Source organism: Pseudopipra pipra, chromosome 1 (assembly GCF_036250125.1).
Source record: "Pseudopipra pipra isolate bDixPip1 chromosome 1, bDixPip1.hap1, whole genome shotgun sequence".
Lineage (NCBI taxonomy): Eukaryota > Metazoa > Chordata > Aves > Passeriformes > Pipridae > Pseudopipra > Pseudopipra pipra.
Window position 1 is genome coordinate 123,760,674 of NC_087549.1, and position 27,821 is coordinate 123,788,494.

General features: G+C 36.6%; 1 protein-coding gene across 1 annotated transcript in view; it reads right to left on the reverse strand.

Annotated features, from left to right (window-relative positions):
• The window catches only part of DNAH11 (dynein axonemal heavy chain 11), a 102,773-nt gene extending 86,420 nt beyond the window's left edge, over positions 1-16,353 (reverse strand). The window contains exons 1-6 of the mRNA XM_064675385.1: positions 16,227-16,353; positions 14,143-14,186; positions 11,603-11,703; positions 10,080-10,211; positions 8,259-8,415; positions 3,751-3,889 (exon numbers count right to left, since the gene is read on the reverse strand). The gene's annotated coding sequence lies outside the window, so the exon portion shown is untranslated. The remainder of the gene's footprint in view (positions 1-3,750; positions 3,890-8,258; positions 8,416-10,079; positions 10,212-11,602; positions 11,704-14,142; positions 14,187-16,226) is intronic.
• Positions 16,354-27,821: the final 11,468 nt, after the last annotated feature.

Here is a 27,821-nt window from a genome sequence, read left to right on the forward strand (position 1 = left end):
ATGTGCATTACATTATACATAAATATCTGAGCACGCAAAAGTCACATGCAGCCATGTACATTCCAAATCCACACCCTCTTATTTATGTTTTTTGCTCCCTCACTCTTCTTACCTCACTATAAATAATTAACCAACAATGAATTTTCTACCAAGTACAAAGGCTTGGTACTGAGCACAGACAAACATGTTTGTCACTCTAGATTGTAACTATACACAGCTTTTTTGAACAGGATATATTTTCTTACAGGCATATTTATCATACTGAGGAGCATTACTACCATGATAAAATGCCTTTGAAATACCAAGTCATCGAGGGACACCTTATCAATACTGTAATATATTCAAAAATAACCTTCATTTGCAATTGCAAACCCATTTGCAATTATTTTGATTGAAACTCTTAAGGGGAGTAATTAAAGGCAATGAATTCTTTTACTTTGAGAATAAAGCTCTCTTCAGGCTTCAAATGAAGCTTCAGGGTAGATTGTTTACCCATCTGTTCAAACTGTAGGTTCCTCTTCCGAGTAACATCCAGAGCTGGAAACAGGTCACTGATTAGGCCTGTGAAAATTGGGATATCATCTGTTACTATTTTATGGAAATTAAAGTCTCTTTAGATTCCCATAAGCACCTGGAAAAGGACAGTAAATAACATATCGCAGGAGCATTAAATCATTCTCTTTTTAGGATTCTGGTTTTATTCAAAGGTAAAACATCAGAAATAGCCCCTACTCTTAGACGCTTTTAAGTAAAGATTTTAGCTGATCCTCAGGACTATTTCTTGTCTCCTTGTTTCAAGGGCCCAGCAATTACCAAAACTGACTTGATAGCCTGAAGTCACCAGTCATAACAGTGCTGTGAAAATATTTTAACTAGTCATGTTAGCACAGGAAATAAAACTAAGTGGTTTTTATGAAGAAAACAGTCGATTTACACATGGAGGAAAATTACACATTTTTAATCACTTGTAGCCTTGTAGGCTTTAGGCCAGTGTCAGAGTTCTACTAAACAAAAAAAGACAAAAAATAAGGTGAAATGTATATCTATTTAATCTTCAGTATTCCACCACTTTGTTCCTTATTCTTAAATGGAAATATTTGCATCATCAAGTATTACTGTATTCATTGCAATTTTCATGATGAAATAAGGAAAGCAAAAAATGGCTTCCAAACTTCTACTAATTTGACCTGATGTTAGCAATGCTTTTTTGTTTCTGAAAGGTAAGATTGGACACATTTGCACCAGCTCCACCACCAAAGTTAAAGATAAACAGATAGATACTCAGTCTAGAGAGAAAGTGTAAAAACATTTGGTAAGTAAAGGGTAGAGAACAAGCCTGTATCCTCTTCTAAGCCCTACCAGTGGGAAGGCAGACACCCAGTGCAGAAGGTACAACTTTTTCCATGATACATATACATTGCAGTCCCTCCTTCTCAATTTTTTCAGGGCTATGTAATACTTACCTCTCTCCCTCTCATTCCAAGGTAACATAGAAATAGAAAGAGAAGGACTTTCAAACAATTTGAACAGCACCTTGACTGACTGGAGTACTCTAATATCCAATTTTGAAGAGGATTACCACGAAGTTACAGGTCTCTAAATTTAAGACTACAGCAACACCTAAAGGAGTTCTTACAGCTCATGCAGAGATCCCAGATCCCAGATGGCTAATTTTGGTATAGCCAGCAGTGGGACCAGCTACTATAAGAGCAGCAGGCTAAGTATGTGGACAATCAGCTCCTCTGACCTCTGTGCTGCTGTGGCTAGTATCTCCTTATGTCAGCATGCATCACAATATTCATGTTGGTCCACAGTTTCCTTAGTGTGTGCACACTACCCTTCCCTCAATCTGAAAAATCTGTCTGGGGTTGCAAACAACCATCCTGCTGTCAGCACCCAAACTGGCTACCAGTTGGGTAAGGTTTGAGAACATATGCTGCAAACCACACCTAGGAATTAAATATAAATACAGCCTAGTTAGTGTTATCACACATAAATACAGTTAAAAAAAAAAGGAAAAAAATAAACAAAAAATCAAACCAATCCAAAAACTCAAACCAAAACCAAAACCAGAAACAAATTCACAACTTAAAAATATACCATTTTTAAAGTTGACAGATGTCTCTATCCTCTTCTATGACAGTGTGAATCAAATGCACTAAATGTGTCACAAATGATAAAAAATAAAAAGTAATTTTCAAATTCAGGATAGTTCACAATCAGTAAGATTTTTTTTTCCTAAGGTAATAAATATGCCAATTATCTGCATTGAAAATAAGTCTCCACATTTTAGAAATGGTACACCTAGGCAAAGAATAGAGCTGATAATGAAACTAGGAAATTTATGAATATACTCTGCTTAATAAGCTTTTGGTTAGATCAAGCTAATTTTTTTTGTTGTTGTTGGTTTGCTGTCTTGTGGGTTATTGAAGTGCAGGCTGTGCATCTTAACAGCAGCCTGGTGTGTGGATTGTCCAGTATACAAAGACTTTAAGACATCCAGGCTATTTGCCATGGCATGACAGGACCAGAAGTCCCTTCCTTCACTGCATATGCACTAAAAGCCCTGATAACCCTGTTCTGCAGCAATTTTCATATGCTAGGATCTTAGTGCCCCAAAGGTATATTTTAAATTCTAGAAGTCCCCACACTGGGCCAATATTCTCAGAACTCTCTGAACTGCTGTATATTTTTTTTGGCAGCCCAGAATTTTTGTCAAAGGGATTTGATTTCTCCCATTTCAATTAAAAGTAAAACAAATAAGACTTAAAAGTAAATAAACAAGAACATTCTAGCTTTTGCTTCAAACATTAATGTTAATACTATTATTAATACTATGATTAATACTGAACTGGCAAAGAGTGGTATAAATTACTTTTCCCAATTCAGAAAGGGCCTCCAAGACAAAGTAATCATTAGACTTGAGGCATCCTTGTTCTGCTGAAGTAAACAATATTAATTATCTTAAGATATGCATGTCTTAATTTCATTATCTCTAGAAAATGGCAAGAATGTGTCAGGAAATCTTCAGGATATTTACAGATAATTTCAAATTATGCAGGCATGAAATAAAGTTGCTTTTGATTTCATCATGGCCTTGCCCGCTATTTGCATTTATAGCTTAATGTTTAAGGATCTTATTACACTGACAAAACTGAATATTAAGAATGCCTTGGGAAAAATTATACAGTTCAAAATGACTAAAACAGCATACATACCAGGGAGAAATTATATAATTTCTAGATTTTAGGTTTTAAGATAATATTTCCGAATATGAATTCTTTCTATTATAATAATGAAATTATTTAGAAATGCTACCCCCCTCCCATTTTTCAAACAGTCCTCCACTGTATTTACTGGGAAAAGCTTAAAGAAATGTTCGTCCAACTAGAACATGCTATCTGTTTTTCAGAATAATTCCTACTCTGCTATTCTCTTCTCCAAATGATAAAGTTGTCTTTCTAATACACAGCAGCACAGTGTAGTCAGTCATCCCAGGTATGAAGTGGAGATATACAATTTTTTAATGCACAATTAATACATTACAAATATACCAAGATCAGAGGAAAGGACACTCTTTCAAATTCATATCTGACAATTTATTAAGGATGGACATGTGATTTAAAGTGTCTTCAAAATAAAAGATAAGACTATATACATAAATCCCTCCTATTATTATACAATATTCACCTGCATTGGTATGGAGTATGTGTTGACATGTATCTAACCCAGAAGCCCAGAGACCCTCACCTGTTCAGGGAGCAGCTCCAAGCAGAGTGGTTACAAGGTGATAAACTTCCTAGCTAACAGACACGCATCAATAAACCCTTCAGCAACCAACCTAATTTCAGAGATCAGTTCAATGTCAGGGACAGCCATGCCACAGGTTCTAGGAAAGAAAACAAACCCCATAATCCAAATACACAGATTAGTATTTAAACATAGTGAGAATAAGTAATTTAAATCAAATGTCTGATGTGTGTAAACATTTTTAAAAGCAGAGCTCAAAAGAGCCACAATTAAGAGTGTCAGTCAAAGCTAACAAGAACCTCACTTCAAAGCAAGAGAAGATAATTAGGCATTGTTGATTGTTAATATCCAATAACATTGCTGGACACAAAGGAGGCAGTTGAGAAACACAGAGACAGGTACTGCTGAAACTTAGAGCAGTCACAGTCTGCAGTGGTGTCATTTGCCACCGACAACTGGAGGTCACAGCCAACAGCTGTAGAGGGTCTGGAAGTGCAACACCCTACCATTACTAAAAATGCCATAATTTTTTAAAGCACTTTGATTTTTTTGGAGGGCTTTAATGATTTTATGTGAAGTCTCAGTTGCTTTTAGAGGTTTCACTGTTTTTTTTTTTAAATATAACCTCTTGTTCAAACTTTTAGAACAAAATCACAGACATATTAGTGATATAAATGAGAAAAATCTCATTAAATCTCATTTAAAAAGTATCACAAAGTAATATTGCTATTGCTAAACAATATCCTCATTTTAAAAATCACTACTTAGATTATATAATAGCAAAGAAGAAATCTTGAATTTTTTGTTCAGGTCAGCTACAAACCAGCAATTTTTTCCCTCAGAGCACTTCCTCACTCCTGCAAAACAAATATTTTTTTGTTCCCTATTCATATTTGAATATGACGAAATTAAGACCAGTAATTTAAGTCAGCAGTATATTTCTGACAGAAATCAATAACATAGTCTAGAAAAAGAGTAAGAACCTCTCTGCTAAACAACTTTTAAGCAAACTATGCTCTAAGAGGCATTTCTTCATAAGCCCAAACAAGGGCTGCTATATGCATTGCAGTCAATTATAAAAAATTACTTGCTCTTCTACCTACCATAATTATTACACTTTTTGCAAATAGAGTAACTGCTTATGCAAGAAATATCAGGCTAGTAGAATTCATTATGTCTTCTCTCTCTTGTGGGATTTTATTAAGTGGCAAATATGTGGAGCTAATGCTTTAGCAGTTACCTCTTGTCTCTCCCATGCGCTGCACAATACATAGAAGCTACAGGCATGGATTCCCAAGTCTCAAATGCTCCAGTTCATATTATAATTCCAAAGACTTTTTATTTGGTTTATTTTTTTGTGAAAACCAAGCAAATGTAAGACTTCTGCTTTATGCAGAAGTAGATTTTGAAAATTAAAAAAAAAAGAAAAAAAACCACAACAAAACCCCAATTCCAAAACCCCAACCAAAGCCAAAGAAAACCATGGTAGAAAGCAATGATTTATCTTTCAGCAGAGATCTTGTTAATTAATATTATTGCATGTCCCTTATCCTTTTCTTCCCAAACAAAAAAAAAAGGAGCAAAATAAATAGACAACAAAACCAAATCACATGCATTTTCCATTCTCTGGTAGTCCACTGAGAGACAAAACACCTGGTAGTGACAGGGAATGAACCCTCCTGCTCTCTTGTCAATACTACACTCAGCTGAATGTGGAAGATGTGGCCACCAAGACAGCTGACTCTGAAGGTAGGAGGGGTGGCAGCCACATGGCACAGACACAGGGGTCCCTGTCCCCTTGTACCCTTTTGTGCAATGGTCTGAATTGAGGAGCTGTCTATTATTGTTCTCTTGGTGCAAATTAATTCTGCTTGGCCTTGAGGGTTCCTAGATGGCATCTAATGAGAAGGCTTGGTAATGCTACAGTCAAATTGTGAAACATTAATACCCCTTCTCCTCCCATTTATAAGGAAGCACGATATATCTCTCAGGGTCTCCCTCCAACCTTTGCTAAGACTCAACTATAGCATCTTACTTAGACACATCTTTGCAGAATTCAAATCCTAAACTCCCCCTTGTAAGCAGATATTATTTACTGCTTGTTACAAATGAGTGTAATTTGGGCTTAAGGAACATGAAAACTAATTGCTGCTGCTGCTCCCCAGTCCTGCCAACTGAAGAAGGATGTTTGGCTGGCAAGAGGATGAGATGTGCCTGAGCAAACAGCTTTCTAAGTTTAGCAGACTTTGTGTCTTTCTGCAGTGAAAGCATGTAGGTCTGTGGTATCAGGAATTCCATGGTTAAAGCAGAAAAAACAAAACACACCAAGATCTGGACGTACTTTTAATACAGAAGAAAATACTACCCGTATTTGAACTTGCTCACAAAAGCAACAGTGATGCCTGGTTCTAACCTATCTTTCACAAATCCAAGACCTTTACTGTGCAGATAGCATGTGCATACTTGTGCCTCCCCAGACAGCCTGACAATGCCTCGCAGCTTGCCTCACCGAAGTTCAATATGTTAAGAAATGAAATTACAGAATGATTTCTTTCTCAAGTCTTGATAAAATCAGCGAAAGTGTCAATGCAAGAGTCAGGTGACAACTTTTGCACAAGCACGTGAGGGACGACTCCTTTTTAAGCAAGTCCTGCACCATGTAGTTCAAAGGACAGCTCGAAAAGTCTGTTGAAAGAAATTGGCAATTTTACTGCCCATCAGGCTGGAGCAATTGTTTGTGGAATTAATTCATTCTCAGAAACATCATTTGGATATAAACTCACTGACCAGAGCATGTAAAATATATTCAGATCTTTTAAATTCGAAACTTTCTTCCTCAAAATATTAGTGGTAAGATACAAAGCATAAATACAGACTTTAAGAAAAAGATAATGGGCTGTCCCACAGTGCCTAAAAGTATATGACTGTTTTTGATGTGCACTGCACTTTTCACAGCCTCTCAACAATCACACACTCAATATCTTCCTAGGTGAGGGTATGAAGCTTTATTTTCAGCTGGTAGTTTCGAAACATCTATGAATACTTTCATGCCTACACCCAACCAAGAATGTGATAGCTAGACAGTTTTCAAATGGTGATTTTACTAGGTTAACTGAGCTGTGAGGATTCCTATTCACCACAAAACAGTGAATATTCTTGCAAATGTTTAGGTACCTCCTATGTGTGCACAGGTACCTTTAAAATTTGATATAGATTTAAAAAAAAAAAACACAACAAAACAAAACAGCAAGGTAGACATCTAATTTCCCTTGTCATTATGGTGTGGAGGCAGGCACAACATGAATACTGATCTTTTTTTAACAGCAATTCTGTAGCAAAAAGAAGTTGCACTTCATTGCAAACCAGGGCTAGGAACACTAGGTGGGATATGTACTCTAAATGTGGACTTGAGATATTAGTATACCATAAAATCACACAATAGCACTACCTGCCTGAACAGAGCTATGAGGTTTTCAGGTAGTTCTGTCTGACCTGCACATCTGGGGATCATGGTAATAATATTCCAACTGTGGACTTCAACGTAATATTTTCACCAAGAAATACAAATCTGTTAAACGAAAGGCAACACCAAAAAAGTGTTAAAAGAAAGATAATACTTATAGAAAGGGACAGTTTACTAGAGCTTATCACACAGAGGTATTTCCCTGGAAGCCACCAGATTTTAGTAATCTGTGGCTCCTCTGGCCAGCACTGAATATGGAAGGAAAAGACCAGACTGCTAGAGTCACAAGGAGTGCATATTGCTGAAGCATGCCTATAGGAAGAAACACCCAGAATAAATGAGACCAGTAGGGATGTGGTGGGTTTGAAAAGGTCAGGAGACAGCACTGAGTAAAGAAAGTAGAAGAAGAAGAAGATGGGACAGTGGAAACTCAAGGCATGTCTCAAAAGTGCTGGAAAACCCTGGAAGCACTGAGATTTCTTGCCAAGTTAAATCCTGTCAAACTTCTCACCCATATGACGCCATGATTTCACATGGTGGGACTTGAACAGGGCCAGAATTTCAATAGCAAAGCTTCAATTGGAATCCTGCAGGACCAGGATTTCACTGACATTTGTTGCTACATTTTGAAGATAAATTGATTTTAAGGTAGTATATCAGACAGGGGATTTACTGTTTCCATCTACTTCCTCATTTACAAAGGGTTTCAGAGGAACTCTGGAAAAAGATATTACAGGTTCAGCATTTATAGCCTGCAAAGGACAATAAAGATGCAATGCTGAAATACTCCTTTTTCTTGTTCCTAATTGTATCATGGATAGTCTTTAATTGTACTACCACCACTGACTGAACTACCAAGGCGCCACTGAAGTCATCAAAGCACCCCCAAGCTCTTGTCTGGACCAAATCTCAACAGATATTCTCTATAGAATAAAATCAGAAGTGAAGGTTTAACATCTTTTTCTTAAAAGCAACAGTTTCCAGCGTAATTCCCATGAAAAAACGCTAAACACCAATCTCCATACTGCTTAGCAGAACATCTCACCTTGTCATCCATGTATTCTGAACAGTTGAAGATGTACACCATCATACCAAGGGCACAGCCTAAATCTTCAGTGGTCTCTGTCTTACCTATGTCAGCTGGTTCTTCAGGAGAACCACTCACTTTCAGGTCGAGAGTTTGAGTTAGAGTAATGTAACACCTTAACATAAGAAAAGTGATTGTTTGCATTGCAATGAACTTCTGTAATATCAGGAGGGTGTTTGTTTTTTTTTTCAAACCTTATGTTTCATGGGTGATTTATTCCAAGACTTTCTCATTAAAATTTAATGTCCTAAGCCACAAATGTACCTCTTCCATGTTCATGCAAAATCACAGTGTGATACTACTTGGAAAATGCTTATTTTAGAAAACTAAACACATCAGCATTTTTTAGCAAGAAGGAGCATCTTATCAGTGGTCACATAGGACAGGAAACAGGAGACTGTAGTTGCTGCTTTGCCTATTTCAAAGACTTAAGCCCCAGAATTGGCCCCCCCAACTGCAGGTCGTAAGCACTAAGCCAGTCAGGGTGTCTGGGTGCATCTTTTTGGACCATTTATTTTAACAAGAAATTCTATACTGGAGTAGAAACATTTCCAGAAAAAAAAAAATAAATTCATTGTGTGTGGTGTGAAAAAAACTAACAAAGTGGTTTGGACTTTAATACACAAACAAAAAAAAATTGCTGAAAAGTCCTGATTAACCTTGGTAAAGATCCACTCATATTCCCCTTCAGACTAGACACTGAATACATACATATGCAAAGAATATTTCAGTAATTTTAAATGTAACGGCCATTAAAATCATACCATTACATAAGTATGCATACCTACATGCACACACATGCTCAAAGATATTGTGTCTTAATAACCATATACATATGAGTTAGGAAAGAACACTGAACTTCTAAGAAACATTTAACTTCTTATTCACAGAAACAGGTAAGGCAGACTGTTGTAAGTAGCAGTCATTACCTGTCAGTCAAAGGTGTAATGACTAGCCAAGGGGTATTTCCCAAGTACTTAAAAATGTACTGAAACTGAGCATTGCTAATGTTGGCAAAACAGTGTTTCTGGACATCATCCCATCTGTGGCGTAGCTATGACAACCAAGCAAAAGCTCTGAAACCGGTGACCTAAAAAGCCATTGTAGAGTCATGATGCCAGGTAGGAGCTATTCAGATGGAAGAAATGCCATCCATCAGAATGCTGTCACACATTCCTAGCCACTTAGGACCAATAACTACTACAACCAACCATAAAGGATTAGATGCACCCTGAGGCATTTGTGCTTTTATATAGATGCAAGTGTAATAAGAGATCATTTTAATAGAGCTATTACAGCAGTACACATTGTCACTTACTAAGTCAAGATCTCTCCTTACAAAAAAATGCAGTCTTTGCCTGGTAGCAGACATTACTTTGACCAGAATGAGTTTCATTTTACTCCTCAAGCCTTGTTTCTTCTTATCTTAATGCTGTCTTAGAAAACCATTTTATTTCTGAAGTTCAGGAGGTTAGAAGGAAAATGAGAATTCTTTCCTATTTCAATTCCCATCCAGTGAAACGTTTTGTTCATTCAAACCAACAGCATATGCCAGCCACCTTAGGTTTACCTGAACAAAGTTACACATAGAGTGAGTACTTTGGTTTAAATAAACATTGAAAGTTTCAACTGTATGCACTCTATAAAGAGTCACCATAGGAGAGGAGTGACTTGCTCTAGAGATGCATGTGTGCCTCTAAAAGGAGAGAAAAACACAGTGTGAATTACCGAAGGCAGAATAAACTGTGCATGGAAAATATAGATGATTCAGATACACACCTTCTGAGCTCAAAGGCTTGCTAATACATCTCTGGCATGAATGTCTACAGTGCAAATGGCCATGATTTTTTGATGATCATCCAAGGAAAGTTCTCAAAGGAGCATGGTAATAAGAGCATTTCTCCAAGTGACCTGAAGGATTTAGATAACCATCTAAAACCTCAGATGGACCTCAGAAACATCTACCATTATTGCTACCAGAAATTAGTTCTGCCTACATCATGAACTAGATCACCACAAAAACTGGCTTGTATGTACAAATTTGCTGGTATTAAACCTGAGATGCCAGAAGAAATCCTGGTTAAAACAGACATTTGAACCACCCCTAAAACAATGACAATCCAGGTGAGCAAAATTACTGCAAATGGTCAGTTAGGCAAGGTAGGAGGAATGGATGGATAAGACGATGTGCATGAAGTTGAATTGTAAATTCTGTGGTTATAATCTTCATAGAGATATGCATCAGACTCTGCAAAAATTGTACTAATTGCATGAGAACATTTATTGGCACACTAAAAATAGCTTTTAGGAAAGATCAGTGACTTACATTTTAAAAATAGGCAATGCAATAAGGAGATGATCACAAAACATGACATAAATTACTATACAGGATTACATAGCGGGAAGTGACTATGGAATTATTCAGGTTTCATATTAATAAGAGAAAAAAATCCATACACAGCTACTGCATGTAATTCTAAGGAGGAAAATATAACTAACTTCAGTAGAAAGATGTAGTATCTTTGCTATTACAGGGAAATTTTAGACACCTCTGTCAGATATCCATCACCCTTTTAAAGTCTCTTTCTTATTTTGCATTTCCCTTCAGCAGATATTCTATGTTGAAAAGCAAAACCAAAACTACTGAAAGTTTTTGCAAAGAGAAAGCGTACTCACAGCAGGACAGAAACATTCAGGAGAAGTTGGAGTTAAACAAAAGCAATGTAAAAATCAAATGGCAGAAGGTACCCTTATGAAATGGGACTAAAACTAATCTTAGAAGTAAACTGGTTGGTTTGACAAAAATAAACCCAACAACTTTGGCTTCTTTACACAAATATATGGGCTTAATATTTGTATGCATACTGGCTGCATACTCTGTTCTTAGTACAGTATAATGGTTGATGTTGGGCAGTATCTTTGCTTACCTTTCATCTCATTTTGGAATAATACTGCAAAGATGTGGGATAATTAATTAAAATGTGATAAAAATAACCGCGAGGTAGCAAAAATGGAAGTAAAAGCTATGTTTCTTTTTCCAGTAGGTGCTAATAGCAGTTTATTTACTATGGTATTAAAATTATCCAATATGCCACTCATATCGTTTTACGGGACCATTTTGGCACTGTACTTATTTTCTCTGAATTAAACAAAAAGAAGATATCCATTCCTGCTTCTTGTGGCAATCCTTGGGGGCTGATGCTAAGCCCTTGTCCACCCTACCAAATGCCACTTCTACATCTGAAACCTAACAGATTTATGAAGCAGTGAGTTCAGTCTGGGCTGGGTAGTAAAAAACTTACTGTTCTCTCTGCTTCTCTTCCTAGGCCAGTATTGCCTCCATGATGCAGAGACGTACCAGTTTGTGTGCAGTTTCCTCAAGGCGTTGCAACCAAGACTCTACCTTTGAAGCAAAAAAACCAAGCATGCATAAATGGTACATATGATACTAAAAATAAAGGAAGCTAATCTCATTAATCTTTACAAAGGATTTTCTTTACATTAAAGTTTTTACTAACTTGAAACAAAAGCGGACTTTTCCCCTCCGTTTTCTCTGTTATTGCCTTTGCATTAGGATTTAGATGAGATGATAGACGTTGCTTTGTTTTACATATCCACTTGACTGGAACACCCAGACATAATGTCTTAGAGCTCCAAATATGAAAGTCTGAAGTTTTTGTGTTCACAGACACAGAGTAAGCCCAGACAATACAGTCTTTCCTATGTCTCTATGTACTCAAATGTAGCTGTGTCTTGGAGAAACTATCTCTAAGAGGCAAGCTGCATATATTTGTCCATTCAGTCTGAGGCCTCCCTGCTGAGACAATCAATCATTAGAACCACAAGCAACATTGATTTTATGCAATGTGAATGCTTATGCATTCAGTACTGTTCTGAGAACAATAAGTTATTGTCTCAGAAGTTGCTGATCTGTTCTCTCTGACCTACCACTACACAGTTAGCACAAATACTGGCTGGCCAATCAGCAAATATAAGGCTCAAAACCAGCTGAAACCCTGTTCAGATGATAGGGGACGTGTGAGAGCACTGGAGGTCTGGAGAGGTGTGTGCTAAAGGATAAGATAGGAGGGGATGTGAAACTATATAAAAAAAGATGAAATAAAAAGGACAGAAGACAGGAAGTATGAGAAATGCAACATTTAACCATAATCTCGATCAGTTCTGTGACTTTTAGTACCTTTTTTTCTTTCTCATTGCATCAAAACAGTAAGCTCTCTACACTTCTTTTAAAAAACACCTTATGTACAGGAGGCAGATAGACACTGTATTAAATTTTTAGTAAATCACACAGCTTTGGGTAACAAAATGTTCTGGTTTTATTATTATTTGTTTATTTATCATTATTTTTTCAAAATTTACATTTTTAAAAGTAGCATCCCAAAGAGGGCAAAATCCATGAAGGAGGTTTCACATAATTCAACATACTGGCTCCACATTTGTCATGAAACAGAATATACTCCTTTTCTGTGCCCAAGGACAGCATTTATAGATTCCTCTGTATTCTCTTGAAATTTATGATCAGCAACTCTGCCAAAAAGTATGGTAAGATGATGGGTTACCCACACCCAAAAATAGCAGATGTATAAGGAAGCCATTTACCTTAGGTTTGTGTCAATGACACTAATGCATACTTCTGTTAAACTGGATGACTATCTGAGTGTTGTATGATTACTACACAAAAGGTTTTTATGGGAAAAGCTGGAGCAAAATGGTCACAGATAAATCAGTGAATGGAGTTAATCGCACTACTCTTCTGACTTTCAGTTGTCAGAACAGTCTGAAGGACAAAGATATCTCAATATAAAACCGAGAAGTCTTGAAATTGTTATTAATTATGGCTAGTGCTTATATCACAAATTACCTATTGAGGTCGAAATGACTTGTGTAACTAGATATCTCCCCAAAGACTGTGGACTTTGAAGATCACTGTCTATACACCAGCATACTCTATTCCTGACAACTAGAACAGAAGGTTTGTTTGGTTGCTCTTATATGTGGGTGAAAAAAATCACTGAGATTTAGTTACATGAAGAATCTATGAGAGTCTACCATCATGTTTGAAAAGGCTCCGTGTTCAAGCCTCACAAGTCTTCATCCTCTTGGAAAGTATCAGTTCTTCTGTTGTATGTCACAGCCCTTCAAAAAAAGGCTTAGCCTGAGGCACACTAAAAACTGTAGCATTGACAATTGATGGCTGTGGCTGGATAGTAACTGAGGCCAGAAGTATCACCTGGCATGTAGATAACATAGTATGAAGCTCCTGAAATACATCAAAGTGCCTGTGCTTTTATATAAATTGTTCTCAAAGCGTCACAAAACCCAGCAGATTATTGTTCACAGGAGGAACACAGAAGGACAGTTACAAAAACATTCCTCGTACAATAGTCAACAGCCTAACAGATACCATAGATCTTTCAGTCTTACTTATCATCACTACACATAGTATGCCTGAAATTTGATCAATCTGTGCTAGAAGGAGAATAGATTTGATGATCTCACTGACCTTTTCCATTTCTAATTCCTACAAACCTACAATCCAAAAATCCTAATAAATGCAACTTTCACTGGTTAAATTTTCAGCAAAGACAGCCCAGGACCTGTAACATGTCTCTCATTTCTCTTTGCTGAATACCTTCTACTTGTCCTAGCTGGGAGAAAAAATGTTTACTACCTTCCTTAGGCAAAGTGTTCCTGTTTGCAAAGTAAATTAATGCTCAGTAACAAAGGTGCAGTTCTATGATACTGTCACCTCATGCAGTTAGCTGGACAACTTGTCTTTCTGTAGACAAAATGAAGTACATTCATACACAAAGAGGCTCACCTGTTTTGGTTGTGTTCCTTTTGAAAGGATGTCCAGCAAGTCTGCTGAAAAAACAAAATAGAAGCAAGGAAAAGACATGCTTGGTTTCTTCGTATGCAGACAAAGCTTTTTCACAAAGAGAAAGTCTGAAAATATGACAGAGATTTTAACCATACATGCCTTTTATCATCCTAAAAAAATAAGCCAAAAATTCCCTCCCAGTTAAGGTAAAAATCAGACCAAACAGTATAACAGAACAACACAACCCACTCTTAATTTAAAGTTATAACAATGAACACAGCTGTAAGGACCAGAGAAGGTGGCAAACCTTATATGTTTCCTTTCCAGAAAATGAAAGGGAACATCATCTTGTAATAATTAAGACCAAGGAACCCAAGAGAAGGGAATTTTGCCAGAAAAGTTCCTAAAAAGGTAAGTGTGGCTAGGGGCAAAATCCTCTTTGACCTTCCAAAGAGTCCAGCCTCAGGAAGTAAGGGACAAGAAAAAAAGTTCCTACTCAACAGGGCAGTTAGGTGCAGACAAACAAAAAAAACCCCAAACCCAACAAAACAAAACAACAAAGAAAGCAGCAGAAAAGAACCAGTTGAATGTGAGTGCAAAGGAGCCACTTTTTTCAAGATGCATATTTTATCTTTGATGTATGAATACGTGTTTGTATTGACACAAGAAGTGAATAAATATACTTTTACATGCTAAGACATGCTGCTATCCACATTTTTAAACTGCAGATTTAAGCGACTAGAAATATATTTAAAATTTCAAACATAGAGCTTCCCTATAGAACATTATAATATATTAGCTTTTCAGAATTGCCCATGATGAGAACTTTCCCTGGCATATGTGGATTGAATTACAGGTATATTGACAATGCAAAATCTTTACTATTGAAGGGTTCAGTGACTTTTTTTGGTCAGAATGAACACTTAAGGCACAATGTTTTGTGTCAAGTTCAAATGTTAACGTTGATTCCTGTGCTTTACTTTGCCAACATTAAATAACAGACCATAAACTTGTATTTTAATCATCACTGTCCTAAATGACATGGAGTTCAGCAGAAGAGATTTCTGCAGCTCAGAAGTATTATATCTCTATGTGATTCCAAGAGGTGAAAAAACTAACAATGAGTAAATAAGAGAAGATATTAAAGATATGTGAAGGAATGACCTCCAGAACTTTGTCTCAAATCATGTCACCAGCAACTGCCAGTCCATGCAAAAGGAAAATAAGGCAAATAATTGCTTTGATTTTAATAATAAAAATGCAAAATCAACTTCTGATATTCTCCCAAGTAAGCCTGAGACTCTCATAATAATGTTAATTCAGTGGGTTAGAAACAAGTCTATGAAAGAAATACTCAAATTAACAGTCAATATGGTATTATTTAGGAAATATTCTAAAGAATTCAAATGCAAGATATAAATTAATAGAAACTAATAACTCTACTAACTTTGAAGTCTCTGTTGATCTCATCAAATTTGTTTGCATCTTCAAGGCAGCTAGCTTCTGATGTTTTCAGAGCCAGTGAAAATACTTTCCAGAAAAGACCATGTGAGTTGAACTTCCATCCAAACGAAAACGACAGAATCTGCCATGTTTATTTTGCCAACCTTTCACTTCTTCAGTGAAATATATACCACATATTTACTTTTCAGAATTATTTGCAACTGAAACTAGAAAAATAAAAAAAAAATAGAAAAAACTGTACTAATCAAAATAATTTATCAAACAGAGGAACTAGAGCTAGCAAGAGCCTAACAAATTCTCCGATAACTGCTATTGTATATCACAACATAATATATCTTTAAACAATGAAAATGCACAGCATATTATTAAAGGATTAAAAAAAATAGAAGAAAATACAATCTTAGAAAGCTGTGATTTTGTTTAACTCCTACATGGAAACAGCAATTTTTTTTTTAACACATGAAGTTACATAGCATACATGTAAATTCTCACTACTAACACCTGAAGAAAATATAACTCTCTGCAATAATGATTCAGGAAAAAAGTTTTAAATAAAAGTATAAAGAAGGGAATGAGTAATATTGATACACTAATGGTATTGCTATTAATTAAATCCTTACTTGATCGTTATCTGAAGTTTCAAGCAGCTGTTCATCTGACTTCAATAAAGGATTTTATTTCCTCTGATGCTCTTCATAAAAAAATTCAATGGCTGTCCATGTTTGCCAAAATCTGGGAATAAGAAGAGTAATAATAACATCCGTGTCTCTCTATATATATCACATTTCAAATTAGTACCTTTAATTAAATTATATTTAATTCACAGTGATGGTAAACTACACCAGACAAGAAGTTCATTTCTCTAGGCTGTGAATTTTGATCCCTAGGTAAGTCATATGAAAATATTCACTTCTATCATTAACTGCTTTGAAAAAAACCTAATCAGACAAATAGTTTGTTACATACTATTCTGCAAAAAAATAGAAGAAAAAAATGTGCATCTCTCTCTTTTTCAGTACTCAACTCTTGCACAGCATTGACAACTACACTTTGGACTTCATTTTCTACTTTTCTGAAGCTGGAGTCTCAGAAGGTTGGACAAGGTAGTATCTTCCCATACTAAAAGCCTGACCTGTACAGCAAAGAGACAGCAGAGAGCAAAATAAGTCCACGATCAAGAAAAGTCAGACATAAGTGTATAACGACATGTTCAAATGGTATCTAACTAAAAAACACAACAAAATAAATTATATGCACTCTAGATATTGGATATACTTTCAGATTTGCACCAAAAATGTGAAGTTAATAGGCCTAGGTGAAATATTTCCTGATGCTGTTACTGTGGGGGTTTTTTGTTTTGCCCTGTACTGTGATATATTGTACATCTTAACACTAAAAGGCAAGTTTGTCTCCACAGCTGCATTGAATTTGATGTAAGCTACAGACACAGTATTTGCAGACTAGAAACCTTGGGGAGTGATGGGGGTATTTGCTGTATTTTGTTACTACTTTGTAAGATAGCAATTAAAAAAAAAACCTAAACTTTTTATCTATGGTTTGAAAAGATAACAGTCAATCCTTTCCTCATTATTTTTGCTAAAAAAAAATATCACAAAATTTCTGTGCTAATCCTGTTTAGGAGCTTTCTGCATTTAAAATAATTTTAAATGTTCTTTTATTAAAACTGTATGTGATAAATTACTGGTATATGGAAATAGAATAGAAACATTATGTTACACTCACTCTCTTGTGCTTTCAGCTTTATAGTTCTTTTTATTTTAAAAATGAAAAAAATTAAAACATTTGGAAATCAGTCTTCAAATTTTTTTCTCAAAATGATTAAAAAAAATTTATTCGAATTTTGAAAACCAACAGCTGATGCATGTTATAGCTTAGGAACTAAAACAACTGGGATTCTTTTTGAGAAACTGAAACAACTTTTTTTTTTTTTTGGTTCATAGAACCTTCTTTGGTGTTCCAGCTACATGATCAACAATTGGGTTAAATGTATACATTGCTTCCCTTCTGGCACCCCTAATTTTTTTCTTTTTTTCTTTTCTATCTGCTGTCAGGTCAACAGTCTCCCTGTGAACTCATTCTTTGCACCATGTCCTGGACTGCATCAAAAGCAGAGTGGCCAGCAGGTCGAGAAGTGATTCTCCACCTCTCCTCTGCTCTTGTGAGACTCTTCCTGGAATTATGTGTCCTGCTCTGGTGCCCCCAACATAAGAATGATGTGCACTTGTTGGAATGAGTCCAGAGAAGAGCCATGAAGATGATCAGAGGGCTGAGAGAGTTGGGGTTGCTCAGGCTGGACAAGAGAAGGCTCCAAGGACACCTTATAGCACCTTCCAGTGCCTAAAAAGGGCCTAGAAAAAGAAAGCACATGCAGATATGTGTGAAAGTTGTAGTTAGCACAAGACTAAGGAAGATTTTATTTGGCTTATCGGTTTATGTGGTAGGTAAGTCAAAGACCAGAAATATACTTTCCAGTATGTAGTTTAAAGTAATGGAACTGTATTAACACCATATTTACATAGTGATTTTATTATTCCAGTTGGATCAGAGCCTTTTAGTTTAACATAGCCCTCATAATTTAAGTATAGTTTTCTTATTAATTATTTAGCTGCAGATAAATTTATACATAAATTAATACATTTGAAACCACTGCTCAGAGGAGTAAGGGAGACTCATATACCCACTGGAGCATGATGAACATGACATAAGTGATCAGCTCACAGGCAGTGAACAGCATCTTTTGTGTTCCAAGACCTGGCATATGTGCCACAGGGAATGATGCAAAAGCAGAAGGAGAATGCAGTTATCTCAATCCTCTCTTTGCCTTTACCACACCTATCACAGCATGACAACCCCCAGTATCAGAACTGGCTAGGCAGAGTCCACAATTCTGAAGCAATAAAAGCCAAGACATCTACCATGAAGTCTGATTTTTCTCTTAAAGCACTAATAATTGGGCATGCAATTAAGCTTATTTATTCCTGAATGAAACAAATGTGTAAAGAAGAAATTTTATACCCATTAGGTTCAAGACTTTATACTCAACTACTATACTGTCTGTGAACCACAGTTATTCCTCTAGTGTCCTGCAAATAGTCTGGGGGGCCTTTGTTGTTATTTTTGCTTCATACTTCCCTTGTCCCATGAGAATTGTCTTCTGCAGGGCTGCTGTCAACAAAGCATTGCAAATACTTAAAGCAAAGAAAGTGTCCTCCCTTTAAAAATGAGTACCTTTCCTGCAGCTCCCAAGACTCTAGAGCTATGTCTGTGAGCCGAGCAGATAAACCTCTGCAAATTCCATCTGTCTCTAAAAATGACTGTCAACAGGTGAAGTCTGTCATAAACCCCCAACCCCTTTATTCTTTCACGCACTACCTCAGCTCAGAGAAGTGACAGCGTGGTTTTATCATGTACCTCCACAGGAAGTGGAAACTCATACAGAAGAACAAAGTTTTAGACGAAAACCCCCAAAACAAAGCATGTTCCAGAAAATTCAGTTTTGGACATGAGTAATAAGTTCATTGCAACATCAAAGTGGGTGGGAAGAATGAGAAAGGGGTGGCACTGAGACAGATAAATTGCTGAAATAGACAGCTATAGAACCTGCCTTGGCAAACCTTCTGAGCTGCACATCCATCTGTTCCACATTAATCTCTCTCCACTGGGTTTTAGTCCAATCATCAATGCTGCTCTGAAACAGAAAGTACAGATAACAGCATCAACAACATTTGGTAAAGAAGAGCTTCTGGTACATAACAGATAAACTGATGCAGGGAAAAGCCCATCACACAGCAATAGCTCTTGGACCTTAATTTTTTTCCAAACCTATACCATCACTACCTAGAAAGCACATATAATAATCCATCTTCTGAAAATTCAACCCAAAGGCCAAGTATTTTACCAGTTTCACGCTTTCCTCAGTATCTGATATTATATTTTTAACCTTGTCTATGAAAAGCAATTTGTTGAGGGAAACAGAACTTTATAGACTGATTTCCCATACAGTTCTGTACACTGAATTTTCTGGACTCCTGCTTCTAACTTTGTAGGGCTTTTCAATGTACAGTCCTCAGTTCTGAAGTGCAATTTTCTGGATTTCTGAATTTTTACTCAGTTGTTTTAATTAGGCAAGCAAGCTATTGGTATTAAGAAATCTCTAAATGAAAATACGAAGTTTGTTTTGTTTTGGGAATATCTTGAAATTGATTGACTTGAGAACAGATACTTTTACTCTGGATATCCTAAAACATAGCAACTATTATTTCAAAAACAAAAGGAATATTAAAATCTTCTGCATTTTAAACTTGTTTTTTTAATCAAAACTGTAACACTTCTAAGATCAAATTAAAAGTATAACATTAAAATATATTCTAAATTTGTAAATAATTTAAAGAAAAATATTAATATCAACACGAAAATCTTCTATTAATGTCAACGTGAATATCCCAAACTTTCTTGAGAGACTGCACTTTTCAACATGGTTTCATGTGCTTGTAGCCTGGAATAGTTACTTCAAATAGTTTTGCAGGTAGATTCCTCCATTAGTAACATTTCTCTTTCCAGTATCTCAAGCTCTTGATTTGCCTCGAAGAGGAAAAGAGCACTCAAAATACAGTTGTAGAGTACGTTGAGCTTAGGTAAACCTGTCAGTGAAATCTATAGATCCTGTATATATGATTCAATAAGAAAAGCTGGGAGAATTATTGCAGAGAGGTTATAAAAAGCTGTATTTGCATTGCCCCTGAAAGCTCCCAAAAGCATAAAAAGGACTTTGTATTTGAAGCATAAAAGAAAAACTGCATAGAAAGCAGTTAATTTATACTCTTGTAATAAATCTCTGCACTTATTAAACCACTTCTTAAAGTTGTATAAATGTTTACAAAGTCCCTTCATGATGTTTTAAAAAAGATCCACTAAATAGTCGACTTTAGGAAGGAACATGAGAAAGTATTCTGACTTTTTAAAGTTTTAGGAAGCATATGCAATATGAGAAGAGAAACAAGAAACCCGAATTTGGTGGCATTAGAATTATACCAGCTTCTTGAAAAAAATCCCCAAACCAACCAACCAACAAACAAAAAAACACCATAAAACAGTAAACCGAAAAAACCCTCCAAAACAAACAACTCCCCAAACCCCTGCTATCCCCCCCAAAAACCCCACACAAACCACAAATATTTTAATGTGTACATTGAAATATCATTAAATATCATACCGAAAAATTACAAGCAAATATGTTTTTCTGAGATTACTCATCACAGTATTGAGATGAGCATATGGATTTTCTACATCAAACTCAAAGGGAACTTCCATTTTAAATCTTTCTCTGAATTCCATCTGCTTCCTCGATAAAGCACAGGTAATGACACTTGTCACTAAACATGTTCTTATTTAAAAAAAATGAGACAAAAAAGACTGATCCCGCAATTCAGTGTACATCAAGTAAAGTGCATTTTCTTCTGATTAACTGCAACATCAGATGCCTGAAGAGGAGTTAGTTTGTACTTGGCCGACACAGCTCTCTTCCTAAGGATATTCAATTCTTCAGGTAATTCCTATTTAACAGAGTAACATTTTCTTAAAGCAAAAAATACCACACGACAGAAATACATCAGTAAAATCTGTATATTAACAGTAAGGATACTGCGATACTTGCTTATGAATAAGAAATTACAGTGGATAAATTATTTAACCACAAGTATACTCTATGCCATAGCTTGTACTAGAACCTTTGTCAACTTTAAAAGAATTGATTTTATGGATCATCGGTAATTATAAACTACTTGAACTTGATGAACGTAGTTATTTTATGCATAATCACATAAAACTTCATTTAAATTATCTTTCAGACAGTAAAACAGAGAGCTCTACTCCTTCTGCTTTAACACATTTTCAAGTATATAAAGATGACCTGGAAATACCTTTCTCATTCTCCCCAGGATGTCTAGAAAAAACATTCAGTAAGCCATGTGAAACAAATTCCAACAGGATGAAAAAAATACCTTGACAGGTGGATTTTGTTCATATAAAAAATACAAGAAAGAGAAGCTGGAATTCAAATCACTTCAGATTAAGTAAAAAACCAGTTTAACGAACATGTCAAAAATCCTACTAAAAAATACTAGACCAGATCAACTCAGAAATAGAAATTCCACTGTGGACAGGAAGCTCACTGAAACTGGGGAGGAGTTATAATTTTGACTAATTAGATTATTTGATGAAAAACATAAGTTTAATTGCTATCCAATTGATTCTACCCAATTCTATTTAACAGTATTTACGGTGTAGTGCATCTCCCAAAACAGACCAAATAAGGGTCTCTCATATGTAGGTGCTACTCTGGAAGCCATAGCTTAAAAAGCTCTTTTAGTGTCAGTAGAAACCACTACAGCTGTAGTGCTTTCCCACCTATTCTTATCACTGAGTTTTGCTTAATTAATGTAATTCCCTAAAATTTTGCTTGGCAGTCAAAATAATTATAACTGGAATGGGTGTGGGACAGAATATATAGAGAAACAAGTGACCAAGAATGTCTGTAAGACAGCACCACATGACAATGATCAAATCCTACCTTTTGTATTTATATATGATCAGAGTCACAAACTACTGATAACTGTGTTATGGATGGGAAAGCAACATAGGAAATACACTCACTGGAGTTCCTCCTATATGGTTCAGATTCTGGAGGGATGCTTATCAATGTGAACATGATTTGGTCATTATTAAGAAAAGAAAATACCAAAAAATAACCGTGGACCTCATCAGAACAAAATGTAGCATCTCTTTTTGAACTGATTTTCCATCATTCACATAAAACAAGTTTTTAAAAAACAAAAGAAAAACTAGCTGGTTTTATTGCTGGCAGTTGAGAAGAAACAAGGAGAATGGAATTATTTACATCCCTGAGAATAAATACTGCTATTATAGGATCATATACACATAGGTAAATATGAAATATTATTTTTGCTACAGTACCTCCAACGGGGTACAAATGTCACCTGTCATCTTCTGTCCACAGCTTTCTAGTAGTGCAGCCATCTCTTTTAAAGGTTCAAAGAGTTTGTCAGCAGTTGTCTGCCTCTCTTTCATAGCCAGGAGATGGCCCATGATTGCTACCAGCATACAATAATCCCTCTTGGTCACCTCTCTTTGGAGTTCAGCATCTGTCACTTTTATAAATTCTTCTAATTCAGTTAGATTACCAAAGAGAGACAGGTATGATGATAGAGAAAACTTTCCTTACTGTGGTGAATAAAAATGTAGTAAGCCCTACTTACACTGTTATACAAAATAAAAATAGTTATTTATAAAATAAAACAAATATAGTTTTACTAAATAATTTGAAGACTGTCTGGGCCTGATTTCCAGAGGTGGCAAGTGCTACAATGGAGAATTAACCCTACAGGATATGCATGTACAATATCTGGAAAGCAGAAAAAAAAACCAACCCAAAAGACTGAAAAAAAAACGCACTAAGAAAATAAAATTTAAAATCTGCAAACCCAGCTCATTAAGGGACTACATGTAAAAAGTCCCTAAGCTTATAGTTAGTCCTTTAGCGCATTTAGAGATGCATGAACATACACACTCCATTTTACCCAACTGACAAATCTCAGCAGACGCTCCTTAAACCATCCAGCTCCATTTCTTAATAATGTTTAGCAAGCTTGTTTTGAAAGACTTTGTATCCACTTTAAACCAACTGTCAAAAATTTTGAGTCCGCAGAGTTACTTATCTGAAAATAAAGGTTTTCACAGGTGGCACATGTTAGTGCTAAACACATAGCTCACCTCTGTCCCTGAACAAACTTCCAAGATTCTTCAGTACTATTTTAACTGATGAGCAATGATCAATGTTATTAAAAGTGATACTTGGCTTTTGTTCTTTTTTTTACAGAAACTGAGTTAGGAACCGGAGTGTTGGCTTAGCAATACAGATTAAATACTATTACATATTATTTTAAATAACAGTGTAAGATATATACATGTGTATTAGTGACACCTTTTGCACGCCATGCTCGGATGGCGGCCGTGCCACACCGCGCTGTAGTTCAAGACTCAGCAATTCAGTACATTACACAGCAACCGGTGAAGAATGAATTGAATATTGCCCCTACTTTGGGAGAAACTCTTAAGGCCATACAGCAGGTGAAAACTGGCAAGGCAGCTGGGGTTGATGGAATTCCACCTGAAATCTGGAAACATGGGGGCCAAGCTAAATTTCCATGCTAAACTCCATGCTAAATTTCACGAGTTTGTGGTGCACTGTTGGGAACTAGGTGAACTACCATCAGACCTATGTGGTGCAGACATCATCACCTTGTATAAGAAGAAAGGAGATAAATCAGACTGTTCAAATTACCATGGTATTACTCTGCTCTCCATTGCTGGCAAAATCCTGGCAAGAATACTTTTGAACAGACTAATACCCACTATAGCAGAAGAACTTCTACCTGAAAGCCAATGTGGTTTCAGAGCCAACAGGAGCACCACAGACATGGTAATTGTTCTCAGACAACTGCAAGAGAAGTGTAGTGAACAGAACAAAGGACTCTGTTGATCTTACCAAGGCTTTCAATACTGTGAGCAGAAAAGGTCTGTGGCAGATTTTGGAACGTTTAGGATGTCCCCCCAAGTTCCTTAAAATGATCATCTTACTTCATGAGGATCAGTGTGGCCAAGTCAGATTATGTGACTAATATGTCTGTTCTAGAATAAGCAGCAGTCACAAGTATTGAGGCCATGTTGCTGAGAACACAGCTGCGTTGGGCAGGACACGTCTGAAGGATGAAGGGTCACCGCCACCCTAAGATCCTGCTTTATGGTGAACTTGCCACTGGCTGCCACAAGAGAGGAGCCCCAAAGAGGAGATACAAGGACTCCCTGAAACAACATCAATATGGCCTTGGCCATATTGATCTTCATCACTGGTCTACTCTGGCCTCCAATTGGGAGGTCTGGAGACACACTATCTTTAACGCTGCTCCCTCCTTTGAGAACACACACAGGATCACTTTCGAGGAAAAAAGACAATGCAGAAAGAATCGTGTCTTGCCGATACCATTCAAGGAGTCTTTCTGCTGTGCCTTTTGCAACTGGACTTGTCTATCTCGCATTGGCCTCTTTAGCCACCAGTGCGCTTGCAGCAAATGTGGGTAGAGCCCTTCCCAAATCTTCGTTCGCAAAGCCTAGCCATGATGAGTGACACCTTTGTTTAGGAAGCTTAGTAAGAGGGATAGCCATCAATATTGCTCCTTACTTTTATGCTGTTCCATCCTGCTAAACCTCCTGTGAAATAAAGAACTTCTCAACAAGTTTTTAGAAGCCCAAATTATCTCCGTGTATTATCATTAGGCAGGTTATTACAAGCATCAAACTTCATCTACTTAAATACTTGAAGTCAACTCACTAAGTAAACTATCTTTTGACTCTGAATCATTGTTACATTTAATTGGATTATCTTAATCCACAGCCACTACATGTATCAGGCAACAGAACAACAGTCATTTTCTATACCACTTTCTTAATACTCAAGGTAATTAACCATGTTCACAGATGAGGACTTAGGAAAAATAATACCAGAGCAGCAAATAGAGGTGCATATTAATGCAAGCTCATGCTGGCTCTAGAGGGAAGTTCCATCAACTCCTGCTTTATTCCATGAGCAACACAAACAGCAACATGTAACATGTACATGTAAAGCTACACTTGTTACTTTGCTAAGTATGTTAATCATATCTGAGATTTTTTTTTCTTTGCAGCTCGTCTGCATCTCTTTTCTGTTGCAAGCCAACTAATTGAAAAATAAGTAAATAAACAAACAGAAGTACCAGTAGCCAAGGTGGACATTGAAATAAAATCCAGCATCTTTGGATACGCATATCAAATTAACTTGTTTATTTAAGAATCTTCTCCCTTTCTAACCCTTCCACCCCCCAACTAACATGCATTTTGTTTGTTTGTTTGTTTCAAACATGCTGTAAGCCCACACATATATACACGAAATCTAAGACAGGATGAACTTCCGAAGACAGGATTGCCCTTCTTGAAGAAATTTAGATTTAGTTCTGTGACTGGGTGTGATACCCTTTTAAAAATACATATATTTAACTCATCAAGAATCCAGTTAAGACAGTAAGTCTGAGAAGCCCACATTTGTGCCCTGAAAGCTAAGCATCTTTTGATCTTCTTTGGGACCAGACTCCCCCCAGTCACACCACAAACCAGAACATTGTTCTGTTCTGGCTTCCGGGCAATTCCATTCACATTTTAACCAAACACATACCTGCCTATCCAGAAGCATGTAAAACTTGTTTCTAGGAAATATGTGGACACTATTCATATATCATACACTTAACAGCATGAACCTTGAAGCTTCTGACAAATAAATTAGCTGGAAGATGACAGTTATTGTTTGATAAAGCTCCTGACTAATATGGTCAAACCCAAAGGCAAATAGTTTCTCAAGAACGTGGAAAATAAATGTTTTAGCGATGACAGTAAAACCAGCACAGTAATGGGTGCTTGGTATTTCACCTGCACTTTTGCTGTCAACACTAAGACTGAATGCATGAGAGAGAGTGGCTCAAACTTGAAAAATTGTACTCACTGACTGTGCTTTACTCAGAAATAAGGTGTTAATTAAGCAAACTTACAATGCAGAATGCTCATTCCAAAGCGTGCTAGAAAGGCTGCTTTTGTCCTAAGTCAGCCAGTCACTAAGGAAGGACTTCTCCCATCAAAAAATGGATGAGTTCAAACCTTCTCACAGTCTACATCTGACCAAATATGGTAATTGCCATACTTTACCTAGCAGCTTAAAACTGTTATTCATGTATCTCACCAACATTTATGTTTATATACTGAGTGTGTGGGGAATCCCCCATAGAGACACAGGCAAACCCAGGCAAACTATACACATGCACCAGAGAAGGGGTGTGTGTCTCCCACAGATAAAGGATGCTTCAGAGCATCCTGCTGCCTCAGGAGGGAGTAAAAAGGCAGCAATAGGTCACTGCTGCCACTCACTTTTCCTTTCTGCGGTAGCTTTGTAGCTTTGTGCAGGGATTAGCAGGAATTTACTGTGACTTGTAAGGGATTTTATCAGGAGTGATGAAATTTAGAAGTACAGTATAATGAGTCCTGACCTTAAGAGATGAGAAGCTTTGCTATGGATTTGAAAGCAGAACCAGGATTTTAGTCCAAAGACATCAACAACTTTCCAAGGCTTCCACATGAACTAAACACATGCCATTCATTTAGTTTATGACCATGCCTCTGGGTTTTTAATTATGTAGATTAAGGCCTATATTTGCAAGAAAAATTAGTATGTGTACACGGAGAATATAATTCCTACCCCATCTAATGGAACAGTAAATCTCTATACTCCGCTAATAATTTGCTAATAAGTATTATCAATATATATTTCATTATATTGTTTATTGTTTTGATAGTATTCATTATTATTAATTATTTTTATTTGTTATTTATTATTTCAACAACTTTAATATTTGGGTCTGTTTCAGAAAATTGCCCTGTTTAAATAATACCATATCCAAAATATGTGTTCCTCACACATGCAGCACTCTCTTTCCTTAACACACTGCCAAAATTGTGACACAGCAGGTCCATGCTCCTAACGGCCAGCAAAGCTTATACCCACAGGAAGGCTAAGCCTATCTGCTAATTGTCTGCATCTGGACAAATCCAGAAAGCTTGTGGGTACACAGGTGCCAGGAGCATGGGGAAATGGCAGGGATACAGCTAGCAGAATCCCTTTCTGGATCAGGATAGCAAAGAACAGTCATCGCAGGGCATCCATTACATCTGTACCTGGGGCTGGGGCACACACCTGCGAGGGGGCAGACCCGGCTTCACCAGACTCCTCACTTCAAAAGGAATTTAATCAATATCTCCCTGCTCCCAGAGATGGTGCCCTGCTCGATAAAGCTGCAGGGTAAAAAGGAAGGAGAAGAGACAGAATTTGGCTGCCCTCCTGCCAGCCAAGTGCTCTAGCCAGCCAACTACATAATAATTCTTTATTTGAATTTATGTTAAAAGTGGATTAAATCCTTCAGAAAACAAAATTTTCCAAGTTCACAGATACTTATAGCCGTGAATTAACACCAAGATTTTGAAAATAAAAACAACAAAAAAAGTGTCTACAACAGGAACAGTAATAAATATTCTTTTTTATC